The following is a 15,644-nucleotide window of genomic DNA, read 5'->3' as shown; positions in this document are numbered from 1 at the left end:
ACGTCATGCTCCAAGGCTTATATAGTATACAACAATCAAATGGGAACAGCACTTTGCATAGCATTAAATGCCAAATATTCTCTGACACTCCAGTAACTGAATGACAGCCAAAAAAAAAAAAAATGTGTTTGCTGAGGTTCCTTGCTGCCCTGATTGCCAAGTGAGCCCAACTTGGGAGATATTGGCTTTCCAAGTGTCAGAACTGTGTTAATATTGTTATTATTCTATGTGAATGAAGTATATAATGCCATTTCCTCTAAAGATATTATTGATAGCGAGGATTACCATTATAATTTGTATAATTATTGCAGCACCAATAACTGTGTCCCCTTCATCAAATATTTATATAACTATGCTAGCTCTTTCAGCAATGCTGATTACAGAGGTGTTTGATGGACAGTTACATAGGATCCTTGCTATTCAGCTGAATTTTTAATTCAGCTGTAGTTTTGCTAGGCACGCAAGAGTGAGGAAAACTAGGGCGCTTGATAAGATTTTACTTACAGGTCGATGAGGATGAACCAGAGTGTATATACCTGGATGAGAGAGTGTCTTGCTCCTTTGGTCAGCTAAATTTCCTACTTTCTTTCTAGTGGGATTGCTTCTGTCGTGCTGGCATCAAGTACATTCCATATTAGAAAGATAGGACTTTCTAGCAAAGTGAAAAGGAAAATAAAAGTGAAGACAAATAAAAGTGAAAAAATTATATAGTTGTATGGATGGCCCACTTGAAATACTTTTTTCCCTCTGATATCACAAAAGACATATAAACATAAGACGCAGCTTGAAACTTTGCAGCTCAGTCTCCTAGCCAGCCTGGACCATGGGAATTAAACCCCGACTCATTGCTGTTCATAGATTTGGTTACTCTGGGATTTTGTACAGGTTGAGAGGGGAGGTGAAGATTGACTGAAGAAGGTATATGTGGGGCAGGGTGAAACGTAATAACATGGGTGTTCGAGATGGGGTAAAATAGAAATGAAAGAAGTCAAGCTGGAAAAAAATTTCCAATTGTCCTCTGTTCAGTAGAATAGCCACATTAGTGCCACATAGCAGAAAGTGAATGTCTGATGCAAAGCTGTCTTTAGGAAAGTAATGTTTAAAAGCCTACGAGTATTTACTTAAGAAAGGGCAACAGGGTTACATGCATTCTTAACGTTAAATTGAAAAAGTGTCTGGTATGGTATTAAAGAGTCCCCTACCACTGTTGTACCATGAAGGCGATGGCCGTTAGCCTTCATTAGCAAATCAGGTTCTGGGCTAACCCTGCTTTCTGTCTAATTATAAAGACTGTGATACCATCCATGCCACTTAATCTGGACCCAGGTAATAAGTACATCTTAATTAAGATGGCCTGCTGTGAACCAATTTAATGCAATATATATAATAAGATTTCAATTCTGCTCTTGCATCTTTGTGCAATATAACAGGGGTGGCTGGAGAAGCTTGATGTCACTAATTTCACAAACTGAATACAATCTCGGTATCTCACCATGAGTATTTTGAAAGCTTAGAGGAGAAAAAAATGAAACCACAGAAACTATTTTAGATTGGTGTAAAGAGAACAGCTTTTAAATGCCTTTTCATCAGTGTCTCAGTTTTTGGAAACTATGTTTAAGTGCACTGATGATAGTGTCATTTGATCTCTTCTTTTTGTGTAGAGACTTTATACGCTGTTCAATATTTCTTGCATTTTTTTATAGAAGTGTTTTCCCAAAAATTCCTTTTTTGATACATTTTAAGGAGAAATAAGATCCACCTGCTATAGTGATTTAAGAGCAATGAAGTAGATAATGAGGAAGAAATTTAAAAAATTAGCGTGCTGTGTATTTATTTCTAATGCAATATGCTTTGATTTTTATGACAATTAAGTAGTTTCGTTTGACCAAAACTCTTGCAATCATCTGCTTATTCATCTATCCATCCAGTCATTTATTTATTCATCCATCTATCTATCATCAATTCCATTATTCAGTCATTTATTTACTACACAAATTTTATTGAGCATCTATAAACTTTTTAACATCTTATGTGAATAAGTCAATATCTCAGGATACCAGACTCTCTACAGGCTATAAGCACTGCAAAACCCAACTAGATTAGCAATGACAACAGATGTGAAGAGCATCAGGATGTGGGGCAGGGTGGCAGAGGGTTGCCAGAGGAGCTTACCCATGATCCAAGATGTGCGCTTGGATGATTAATTATCATAAATGGTTAGGAAATGACTTCAGTCAGTGGGAAGAGACTATAACATTATTGCAATTTAGAATTTTATGTAAAATACATTTGAAGTTTTCTTTCCTCAAGTCAGTTTTATTCCAGACTGTTATATTTTCAAAGTGATAGAATTTTGTCTACACAATAAAATACTCCTGAAAGATTTTATTCTTATTAATTTTCCTAACACCCTGAGACATCTATCTTATTTATCTATCTGTCTGTCTATCTATCTATCTATCTTAGTCTATCTATCCATCCTTCTATCCAGAGAGCTTTCTGTTCTGCTTTTTATTCTTGCTTTTTTTTTTTTTCATTTGTATCCTAAGCATTTTGCATATTATCTTCTTTTTAGGGGGAGAGGGTGGAGAAGGATAGCAGGTTTCTTTTATATAACTCACTGAACTGTGATCCTCACATGAGTGAAGGCCTGCTGTACAAACTGAGAGTTTAACTCCCCAGGGGTTTACATATTGATGAGCTTTAAGGAATAAAAAATAGGGGCCTTGAATATGTAACCTCCATTCATTTCATTTTCTTTGGCAGCTACTGCAAGAAAACTCATAGCAATGAACTGTAACAAATGGAAGACTTGATTTCAATTGCAACATATTCTTGGGATTCATGGTAGGTGAGTTAAATGGCTATGCTGAATTTAATTAACTCTTTCACAATCAATGGCATTTATCTTGCTAACAACATTTAACAGAATATCTACCAATTTTTATCATATCTCTAAAACAAGTATATACTTTAAAGTGAGCAAGTTCATTTTTATTTTCTTTACATTAAACTCTAAAATTTTGTTTTTTAGGTCAATTAGAAAATAGTTATTTAACAAATATATCTAATTTTGTTTACCTTCTATTAATACAGATTACCAGTCATAAACCAAACAATTGCTGAAAACTTACATTTTGCAAACAACTGTGTAAGAAAGAGATTAAAGTTTGTCAAATGGAGCTTCTTTCAAACTCATCACCATGACCATAGGGATTACAAAACTATAAATAATAATCATACATGCTTATATAGTATTCAAAACTTTATAAATCATTTTATGTATGTTTTATCTGTTCATCCCAATGACTCATCTCTGAGGGCACATGATAACTTTCTTTTACATACGAAAAACTTGCAATTCAGAAAAGTTAGCATTGAAGAAATCACTTAAACAGTTCAAACATAAATAAGTGAAATTTTGAACTTGGGTTTTTCTTTCCAAGTGTATGTGACTTCATGTGTCTCAAGTTGCAAGAATTAAAGAAAGAGGAAAGAAACGTGAAAAGTGGCTTGCCAGTCAAGACAGGTTTACTTTAAGGAAAACAAACCTGAGTGGAGCTTCTGGATGAGTTAGGTTAGGGGCACACTCTCTTACAGACTAAGAGTTTTTAAAGATTCAGGGTGGGAGAGTTTATCAGAGGCTTGGACTTCCTCTGTGTCTCTTTGTTATGCTTATCTGGGAGGGAGGGTTGTGTGTCTGTTCCCATACACCTTTCTGCAGCTTCAGTCATACTCTCCAAGTCTGCTTTTAGCTTCGCTATCTTAGAGCAACGGAAAGAAAAGGAATGTGCTTATTCAGGCCCGCTGTTTTACTGGGGCCCATTGTATGAGGGCAAAGTTTGGCAGTTACCCAAGAGACTCTCCCCTTTCTCTGTGCCTGAGCTGTCTTATTTGTATTTTAATATCTGCTCTTTTCTAATTTTTTTTTTTTTTTGAGACAGACTCTCACTCTGTCACCCAGGTTTGAGTGCAGTGGCACGATCTCGGCTCACTGCAACCTCTGACTCCTTGGTTCAAGTGACTCTCCTCTCTCAGCCTTCCGAGTACCTGGGATTACAGGTGCATACCACCACACCTGACAATTTTTTGTATTTTTAGTAGAGATGGGATTCCACCATGTTGGCCAAGCTGGTCTCAAACTCCTTACCTCAGGTGACCTGCCCACCTGGGCCTCCCAAACTGCTGAGATTACAGGTGTGAGCCACCATGCCCATCCTACTATCTGCTCTTTTTGGCTGCTTATAGGTAAAAGAGAAGTGATTTCCTTAGAATGAGTAAGGCTAAGAAGGGAGCTGAAACTTACACTGGCAGTGTTTGTCCAAGATGACAGTATTCCTGCTCTGTCACAAGTGACACAGCAAAATCTCATACATTTGTACATAAATTTGTGAAATTTTAACAAATGCCATTTGTTAAAATCTTTAATGTCTCCATATATAGGCCTTCTCTAAAACATGACAGATAACAAAAATTAAAACACTCACATTCTTTGGCTAAGAATGTTATGCTTTACTGCTAATTGTCAGAGCTATCCTGTAGCTACTGTTATTATCTCCATTGAACTGATGAAAGGTTGGAAAGGTTAAGTGACTTTCCCAAGGTGATCTAGCCTTGGAGCCTGTGCACAGTCCTCATTAGTGAGAGTCATATGCACGTACATCTCCCAGTCTTGTTCATGTCCATAAAGCACTGGTTTACATTGCCTTATATATGCCATCTCTTGGTTCTAAATTTTATCCTAAATCAGAAAGTCATGTACGTTTGCCTCTTGATCTTGCCCGAAAGTTTGCTTTTCTGTCATTCTCTGCACAAAAACATAAAGCCTGTTTGTAGAAACCTCAAGTTCTCAAGAAAGTTCTGTTTGTGTTTATGCCTGAACTTGAGTTTACTAAATAGTTCTTAAGTTGTATATCTGTCTTTGTAAATGACTGCTAGTTGCCTGGATGACAGCAACAACAGCAACACTTTTTCCAATTAGCTCAAGGATAAAATGGGTTAATTGGAAAGAATAGGGAGTTCCTTCCCAGCTGGAACTCATAGATGTGAAAAATCAATCATGTTCTCTCTCTCTCCCTAGTCTCTTGTAGTCTCTTACATATCCTTCCAGCTTTCAGGGACTCTGGATTTTTTGCCTGAGTGTGAACGACACAGTTGCTTCATTCTGACTTTTCTTTCTCAGGTAACAGCATCACCGAATTGATTTTTCTTTTAATTCAAATTATTGAGAGAGTGTACATTGATTTCTGGATCTTCTGTTCTACTCCATTGATTGATGTGCTTATCCCTCTACCAATTCCCCAGTCTTGACTAATACATGTAATAATTTTTAAAATTGAGTAGGCTTATTTTCTCCCAATGTATTTTTATTTTTCAAAATTGTTTGATATATTCTAGATTCTTTGCCTTTCCATATAAATTTTAGAATAATCTTGTCCATACCCACAACAAAATTTTCTAGAATTTTGATGTAAATTTTGTTAAATCTGTATATCAATTTTGAGAGAATTGACAGCTTTACTATGTTGTTTCTTCCAACTGATGAAGAAACAACAAATAACAAATAGTATATCTCTTTACTTATTTAGATCTTTACTTGTTTAGATCTTCTTTGACTTCTTCCATCAATATTGTGCAGTTTTCACTAAAAATAGTGAAATATGAAATGTATTAACATGTTTTCCAAGGACCATCTTTCTATCCCTGAAATAAGTCTCGGTTTGTCAGAATAAGAACTATTAAGTGAATACATGTTTTTTCTTAGCCTTGTCTATGCATTAGTCTCCTTGGTCCCATCAGCTGTGACTAATGCACATAGAGGCAGTGTGAAGAGTATTAGGTGGTCAATAGGGCATCTTAGGACCACTCCTATAGTAGCTGTTGTATTTTGCTGACCATTTCAAAGCAGAATGAATGAGAACAGAGTCCCTCCAATAAGTTGTTTGCAAGCTGTCTCAGTTTATGAGGTATCCATTAAATGAAAAGAATTAGCTAGAATCTCATACATGTGTTAACTTTCAGAATAGCAAATGAGATTATTGTCTCTTATGATACAACATATGTTTTAGAAGCCTTGACCTTCTCTTCCAAAGTTCACAACCTATTACAACATTTTAGGGAGCTGGAAAGTTGTATGGGTTTTCTGGGAACTGATGCTCATTGACTCAATCTTTGGATTTCAAAATATTATACAAAAGTTTCTTTAATAATCATTCTAAATGAGAAATATTGAGCTATTTAGATCAAATATTAGTCAGCTTATCAGTGAAAACAAGTTCATAGCAAGGCATGAACAATGGATGATGTCGCTGCTGCCACTCTATTTCAGACCTTAAGTAGTAGATGATTTGCTTGAATGCTTATTACTCAGCAATTTTTGGTTAAGGAGAAATCATAAAATCTAAAATTTCTGGACTTCTGTGCATGGAAATGCCTTCCACTTTCCAGTCTTCTCACTCGCTAATAACCGTTCTTAATAAATGTCTATTTCCCTCCACCAAGTAGTTACATGATAAAGTTTGATTCAAATTTTATATATTCACCTTTTGAAAATGACAAGAGGGCTTGTTGAAGAGGTCCTTTCCTGGTAGAAGGGAGTGTAGTTGCTCATGAATTAAAAGGAATCAAGGGGAAATGCTGCTGATAGAAATGAGTTCAGTTAATGGATGCACATAACCTATGTTGACTCAAGGCAATTGGACAGAGACCCTAAGCTTTTAGGTTGAGGCAGGAAAAACAGAAGAGAGCACCATTATGGCTAAGATTTTGTCTTGAGGAGATTGAAATTCCTCAGTACATTGGGTAGCTCTATCTGTGAGAATTTCACGACAGGTGGATATAACCAGTAGAGGAACAAATAAATTTGTATTTTAATATTTGATTAAATAAATGCAGATAAGATTACTTCCTACCCTAAAATTACAACTATTGTGTTCCAGTTTTTTGTTTGTTTGTTTTTGTTACAGATTAGGAAACTGGTGCTCAAAGAGATTGAATGGTTTGTCTAAAATCCCAGAATTAAATAGTTCGAAGCTACAACTGAGTTTTATTAATTCTCTTCTCAGTGGTTTTTCTTTTACATCACTCAAAAATTAAAAAGAAAGTTTAAACAAAGAGAAAACAAACTTCCACTTTGGAAAAAATACAAAAGGGAGTTCATAGACAATAATCTAAATGTGGCCAATTGATGGTCTATTGAAAATTTAATCATTCACGGCTCAGAACAGTTTATATAATGTTATATTACATCTCCCACTGTGTCAACATTCCATTATTTCAAAATTGAACATGGAAAGAAAAATTTTCATTTTTGTGCCTTTTTTTTATTCCTTCTGTAACAATAAGGCACTGATATTTTCACAATTAAAAAAAAAATGGTTGGAACAGGCTGTATCATTCATTTTCTTACAGGCAACATGAGACTTGAAATTTCTCTATCCCAGCATTACTTTGGGAAAGAGGAAAATTGTGCCTCTGTGATGATAATTGAGCCAATCATCAAAACTTTAGCCAGAATTGATAGGGGTGGGTTGAGGGGAGAGTGAGAGTTTGACATTTGAAGGTGAGAGCCTGCAGGTAGGTATTCTATAACAATATGAGGGTACTATCCAAAATCTGCTTGAATAAAGGATTTTTTATTGGTTTTACCATAGAGTCAACTCATATTGCTTTTTGATTCCAGAGATATCAGAGAATTCATGTATTGAAAAGTAATTCCAAGTTTCTACTTATAAGAAACTTATGGATTATAAAGAATTGAATAAAAAAGAAAGAAAGACTGTTCCAAGGGGCACAGAAATTCTTCTTGTCTGGCCCCAAGCTACCTTTCTGTCTTGATCTTCTATAAGCCCCACCCCAGTTTCTCCTCTTCCCATATATATCCTTATTTCTTTCTAATGAAATTGTAGCCAGCTCCATATCAACACTTTTTGAAAGGTGTATCAACATTCTTGCTATACATTTTGCTTTTGCTGCATCTCCCTTTGAATAATTTCCCTCACTCTGAAATACCCCTAACTCTATGCTTCTAAACCCCTGCAATTCTTTGGTGTGGTCTCTTTGTTTTGGAAAGAGATCAACTTGAGCCAACTTGCCTCTCCTGCTAGTAAGTTTGCCATGACTAGTTCTCATCTCTTCTGATGCTTTGTTTTCTCTGTATGCAGATATACAGTCTCATCTTCATTTTTTATCAGTTTTACTTTTGAAACATTTGTGTTTTTATGTATTGTATGTTGGCACCCTGAACTCCCCTTCTTATGCCAGATTGTGGTGTTTGCTTATCAGCTGATTAGTTCACATTTCATTTTCTCATGTATTGTGTCTACCTGCTGGAAGCATCTACAATAGCATTGCCAATTTGTGCAACTGCTTGAATTTTTTATTGCTCTTTCCTGCATTGCTTTACAAAAACAGTGTACAACAGGGAGAAGTACCTATAGCAGTGATAAATAGAATGTTACAAAAGTGCAGTGACATTAAAAACACTATAGAAATCCTTAAAATGCATATCAAAAGCAGTGCATGTTGAGGTTTAGTTGGAAACTCGTTGAACCTGTGCCAGCCATCAACATGTTTGATTGTGAAGCAAACGAACAAAATTAAACCAATGATAAATTTAAAAGCTAGTATCATGTTGCTGAAAATTGCATTTAAAACAAAAAGTAAAATCAGTGAGAGTATATTATGTTTTAGTTCTCTATAAATAGAATTACCATAATAATTTGTAAGTCTAATAGTCCAATTTGCATTTTTGAATTTTGGGTGCATTTTTAGATAAGTATTATTTACAAAGTGGGCAACTTTCTGCATTACTTTGCTGAATTAATTATCATCATCCTAGCTTCTCCTTGCCAGATTTTCTTACATTTCTAGTCTTTGGGATATAGAAAAAAAGATAGTAGTCTCCTTCTTCTACCTTTTCATTTTTATGTTAAAATTAAGGCCTGGAAGTTAACATATCTTTTCTATCATCACATAAAGAAAACACAGTAGAATTTAAATTAAAATTCAAGCTTTTGCTTATAGATCTAAGGTAGTTTTATTCACTTCTTTATTCTATCATGTGGATCTAGTTAATACAATCCACCATCTATGTGGACACCTTTCCATCAGGTGCCAACAGAAGAAATATTTGTCCATGATTAAAAATGTTTAAAGAAAAATTATATAGGGTAATCTTTGATTCTAAAAACTTATTCAGATTTTTCCCCTCTTCCCATAATACTTCCCCACACTGAAATGTTTCTTTTTCCTTATTACGAACATCAAAAATGTGACTAAATCCAACTCACAGAGTTCTTGATTCTATTCCTTCCGTCTCTGGGTCAGCACATTTTATGTGTATTACTTTAGTGGCTATATTTATTTCGACTTTCTTGCTCCCATATATACATCAATATCTGAATTCTATACAATCACAAAAGACAAAGTAGTTAGTATATGACGGAAGGACCATTCTTCCTCGACATGGGGAAAGAAGATAGTGGAAACATGTATAAATCATCTTTAAATATCATCTGCAAATATTGGGACTTTCACTAAGGAGTCAGTATAATGGATAATGTGAATACATCTATCATATTTTCCCCAGCAAGGGAAAATAATCCCTTTAGAATATATTAGTAAAAACAACATGGAACAACAAATATTTGTCCTAAAGTGACTGCTTTGTCTTGGCAATTCCTTGTTCTAGTGAGATCTAACACCTCTCGGAGGTTGTGGAATAACTAAAACCTGAGAGCAGAAACTTTCAGTGATTCTTAAGCATCTTCCCAATGAGAAGCAATTGGATGCAGAAATATTTTTTCTCCTTGCAAAACTGAATTAAATTTCTGTTAGTTGTGGCATGTTGAGCAGATATTTAACTTTCTTGTACATGACAACCTGCTTCATAAAGTGTGGATGCTAATATCAACCTCATATTGCTAGTTAGGAGAGTAATTGATGTCTTGGAAGCACAGTACCTGGCTTAGAATGGATTCTCAATAGCTCATGCATTTGATTTTTTCTTAAATCTCAAATGAAGCCTGTATTTTCTACTTAGAACCTTCTCAACAAAGTTTCTCTGGGTAAAATGTATTTTACAAGTAACAAGTAAAATGTATTTTAAATAGCTAAGGTGTCACTCAATAAATATAGTATCTGCCAGTAGGGAGACTGTGCTTAGGAAACTCAGAAAGTTGTTGTACATGATTTTGGTGGCAGGGAGAGGATCATCAGGCAAATTAACATAAATATATCCAGGAACATAACAGAAGGATATCAGGGATCAAAAGAGATATTCCTCAATAAAGGAGGCTGATATGGCTCGTCTCTTGCATCCCCACCCAAATCTCATCCCAAATTGTAATCCTCACATGTCAAGGAAAGGACCTGGAGGGAGGTGATTGGCTCATGGGGCGATTTCCCCCATGCTGTTCTTGTGATAGTGAGTGAGTTCTCACAAGATCTGATGGTTTAAAAGTGTTTGGCAGTTCACCCTTCACTTTCTTTCTCCTCCCACCTTGCAAAGAAGGTGTTTGCTTCTAGTTTGCCTTAGACCACAACTGTAAGTTTCCTGAGGCCTTCCCAACCATGTGGAACTGTGAGTGAATTAAACCTCTTTCCATGATAAATTACCTAATCTCAGGCAGTTCTTTATAGCAGTGTGAAAACAGACTAATACAGAGGCCATGGTGAGGAAAGCAAGTCAATCGCCAATAGGGCCCAGGTGCTAAGAGAAGGAACGATGTACTCCCAAGATATTTATTGTATTGGCAACTTTATAGATTTATTTGGGGCTTCTCAAACCACTGAGTAGAAGGCAGGATGTGAATAGACTGCACCTTATCAGTTATAGTTCACAAAATGTGTGAGTTTGCTAACCTATAATTCTTTCAAAAGAACAGTGAGGCATCAACTCACTGTTCATTTGAAAATAAAATGGATTAAATGACTTCATTTTTTATTCCAGTGAAATATTTCCATATTTTGATATAACTAGGGTCTGACCTAAGTAAAATGTATTCATCATTCTACTTCCACCTTCTCACTACCTTGCACCAACACTGAACCTCCTGTCTCACCTAATCACATAAATTAGAAATGTGAAGTCTCACCAATCCTTCTCTTTTTCATTGGCCTGCATCTGACCAGGTATTCCTTGATCATGCCTGATCTTTCCATTCCATTGCTTCTACCTTAGTTCATCATTTTCTCCTGGACATTTTCAATTTTCTTTTGGGGAAGATGGTCATTTTCCCTCTGATGCCTTTATCATTCTGAAGAGTAATCTTTCTGGATTCTGAATCAGACCTGCAACTCTTTGGCTTGAATCCCTTCCATGGCACCCCATAGCCATTATAATCTAAAAGCCTTAGCTGTGATGCCTGACTACCTTTCCAGAATAATATAAGGTCACTTGCTCCTTTTTCAGTCTCTTTTCAGCCATATTGGATTGTGTATCTTCTTTCAGTCATGATTTCCCAGGCTGTTCAATTCATGTATGTGCTTTATCCTCCTTCTGAAATTCCCTATGTTCATCAGGATAAACTGAAGAACATACACTCGTTTATTTTTTCTAATTTTTTTCTTCAACTTTCACTTTAAGTTCTGGGGTAAATGTGCAGGATGTGCAGGTTTGTTAAATAGGTAAACGTGTGTCATGGTGGTTTGTTGCACAGATCAACACATCACCTATGTATCAAGCCCAGCATCCATTAGCAACTCTTCCAGATGCTCTCCCTCCCCCCACACTCTCCAGCAGGCCCCAGTATGTGTTGTTCCTCCAATGTTTCCATGGGTTTTCATTGTTCAGTTCTCACTTATAAGTGAGAACATGCAGTGTTTGCTTTTCTCTTCCTGGGTTAGTTTGCTGAGGATAACAACCTACAGCTCCATCCATGTTCCTGCAAAGGATATGACAAAGGCGGGGTGTCACTATGTCATTATGTTACCCAGGCCTCAAGCAAACCTCCTACCTTGGCCTCTCAAAGCACTGGGAATACAGGCATGAGCCACTCAGTGTGCCCAGTCTCTTTTGTGAATTCTTGAATGTCATCCTCCAACACCACTTCTTCCTTACCCCCTCTCTCCAAAATAAATAATCTCACCCTCTTTTGAACTACACAGCAGCATAGTGATGACACATTCTGACTCTGTAGATGGATAGCCTCAGTTCCTGACTGTTCTATCTACATCATGTCAGTCTAACCTTAGTTAACCCTCAGGAAAATGGGATGATGATAGTACATCTACCACATTAAGTTGTTGTGAGCATCAGATGAGATGATGTTTGTAAATATTGAGTTCAGTATGTGGCACAGATGATGTGCTTCACAGTTTGCTCTTCTTTTTTGTTGTTAGAGACAAGGTCTCACTCTGCTGCCCAGGGTAGAGTGAAGCAGCATGATTACCGCTCACTGCATCCTGGACCTCCTGGGCTCAAGTGGATCCTCCCACCTCAGCCTCTCCAATAGCTTGGATTATAGGTGAGTACCACTGTGCTCAGCTAATTTTTAATTTTTCTGTGGAGATGAAGTCTTGCTGTATTGCCCTGGGTAGTCAACTCCTGACCTTAAGTGATACTACCGCCTTGGTCTCCCAAAGTCTGGGATTACAGGTGTGAGCCACGGCGTCTGGACCAAAGGTTGCTCCTTTTAGCACTATTGCTAAACTGGATAGATGACTGGGATCGATGTTGATAAGTAGTATATTGTAACATAATGACTTGTTTCCGGCTATTTTTTTCAAAAGACTACAATTTCCTTTAGTGAAGGAACCATATTTTATTTATTTCTTCATTTCTGTACCTCGTTGCAGCACCTAGGGCACAAAGCTTTTCAAATGTCTGAATAAATGTCTCTAAAATAATAGGGTTTTTTGCTTATAATGTTCTCATTTGCTGACAACATTAACATCCCTTGTGAAAAGAAATTTGAGGCAGTGGCATTTTTGGGAATAACAACAGTGTTGTACTTCAAAAAGACATTTCTCGGATGGCCATTTAAGTGGAAATACCTCTAGAAACAGTTTCTACACAGCAGGTTGTTGGATTAAACATATGACACCATTGGTTGGAAGGCCCAGGCAGAAGCCAGTTTATTGCCTGCTCATTTTGGTAAAGTATACTGTCCTAACCATTACACAAAGATACGTCCAAGTACAATAAAAGATGTTGTTACCTTGACAACATCTCCTAATAAAGGAGAATGACTAGAGTAACTAACTTTTCCACTTTAAATCAAATGCTTTGAAAATTACCTCATGCTATCTAGAAGTAAATCAATATTAGCTAACAGGGTTTTTGCAGGAAATAAAACTTTGAAATGAAGAAGACTGGGTAACCTAAAATTCACATTAGAAATACTTCTTTGGTGTTTTATTTATGGAAGTTACTAAAAATGTTCATATTCTTTGACCCCATATGAGTATGGTATTTATTGCAGAGTTTGGGCAGGACGATTAAGTGAGGAAATATGTGTAATTTCATCTGGAAACACCTACTGTGCTATGTAGCATATATCAGGAATCTATATGTGTTTCCATGTTTTCTTTTGTCTCCTCTCTTCACAGGATGCCTTATTGTCTATCTGAACACAGTCTATTTTGTTGAACATTTATAAATTAACATTTTATTAAACATTTAGAGGTGTTCGATATTTTTTCCTAAAATAAAATAATAAAAAATATGTAGATACTCACACAGGGAATTTCTCTATAGTTCCTTTTCTTAAGGAACTTGTGGTCTTATAAAGGAAATAACTTGTAAACAAATCATTATCTTATATCACTTACTAATATTTATCATATTGATCTATATTTGATAATCATAATAAAATTATAACCATTTATTAGGCATACTCATATGCAATAAATATTTATATATACCATGACAAATTGAATATATTTCTGTATTTTATATACTATTTCTTACATTCATATAACTTAGGTTTATTATGTGACTTATGTTACTAATTTAATGTATTTATGTATATATGGTTTTCTCTATATGTATAACTTATATATCTTTACTAATTATTTATATATACCTGCATGTTTGTATATGTGTGTGTATCATACACAGTCATGCACACACACAAACCACAAACACAGACACAGACACTGATGTTTAGGTTCACTGAAGTACTGTAGCAAATAATTTTCCCAAATTGTAAAATATTTCAACAGACCTAACCAGGTAAACAGTTTTTTTTTTTCCTTTCATCATGCTAGTTTTAGGGTTCATCATTGTAATTATTTTTTGTATTACATCTCTAGATTAAAAACCATGCCTGTTTAACAAGCAAAATTCTAATACAGTAAACTCATTATCATTGTCAAATATCAAATTACATTAAGTCTCAGCTAATCTTCCATGACCTTGCCTACCACACTGTTAGTGATCGTAGAGAACACAGATATAGAATATTCATTTCAAAATACAGATAACACATATTAATAAATAGTAGGGCAAACCCCAGCCTTTCAGATGTCACCACTGAAATGCTTAAGGGTTATTACATTCTCACAAAACCACAGGAGGTGAATTCTTTGCAGTAATGCCTTAGATATTGGGACTGTATTTAGCTAGCTGCACATTTTCCAAACATGACTGCATTTTAATCATTCTTATTAAAGTAATTGGAACACAAATATTACTTAACAGATGACCTGAAAGATGAAAATGTGTCAATCAAAAGATCTGGATTTGCTTTAACATTTTGCATGCTTTTGAAAGGGCAAGTCAGTAATCATTTAGTCATGGGCTTTCTAATTTTTTGTTTGTTTATTTGTTTGTTTTGAGTCAGAGTTTCACTCTTGATGCCCAGGCTGGACTGCAGTGGCAAGATCTCACCTCACTGCAACCTTCCGCCTCCTGGGTTCAAGCAATTTTCCTGCCTTAACCTCTGGAGTAGCTGGGGCCCACCACCACGCCCTGCTGAGTTTTGTATTTTTAGTAGAGACGGGGTTTCACCATGTTGGCCAGGCTGGTCTTAGACTCCTGAGGTCAGGTGATCCATTTGCCTCGGCTTCTCAAAGTGCTGGCATTAGCGGCGTGAGCCACTGTGTCCGGTCTCCGATATACGAATATTCCTTTGAGGTAAGACTAATTATCACTGTTTTACAGACTAGGAAAATGAAGACCAGTTATAAAAACTAAGCAAAAAGTAATATGTTCTTCTTTTTTTAAAACATTAATTTATTTATTATATTTTAAGTTCTGGGGTACATGTGCAGGTCGTGCTGGTTTGTTACATAGGTATACATGTGCCATGGTAGTGGTTTGCTGCATCCATTGCCCTGTCATCTACATTAGGTATCTCTCTTAATGCTGTTCCTTCCCAATCCCTCCACCCCCCACTATTCCTCCCCTAGCCTCCCACCACCCCCCAGGCCCCCGTGTGTGACGTTCCCCTCCCTGTGTCTGTGGGTTCTCATTGTTCAACACCCACTTATGAGTGAGAACTTGCGGTGTTTGGTTTTCTTTTTTGTGACAGTTTGCTGAGGATGATGGTTTCCAATTTCATCCATGATCCTGCAAAGGACATCAACTCATCTTTTTTTATGGCTGCATAGTATTCCATGGTGTATATGTGCCACTTCTTTATCATATACACCATGTGTATATGATAAAGAAGGCTATCTATCAGTGATAGATTTCTTTA

The sequence above is a fragment of the Cebus imitator genome, unplaced genomic scaffold (genome assembly GCF_001604975.1).
Source record: "Cebus imitator isolate Cc_AM_T3 unplaced genomic scaffold, Cebus_imitator-1.0 Scaffold151, whole genome shotgun sequence".
In the NCBI taxonomy this organism is placed as follows: Eukaryota; Metazoa; Chordata; class Mammalia; order Primates; family Cebidae; genus Cebus; species Cebus imitator.
The sequence above is the reverse complement of the archived record's forward strand: the minus strand, read 5'-3'. Positions refer to the sequence as shown.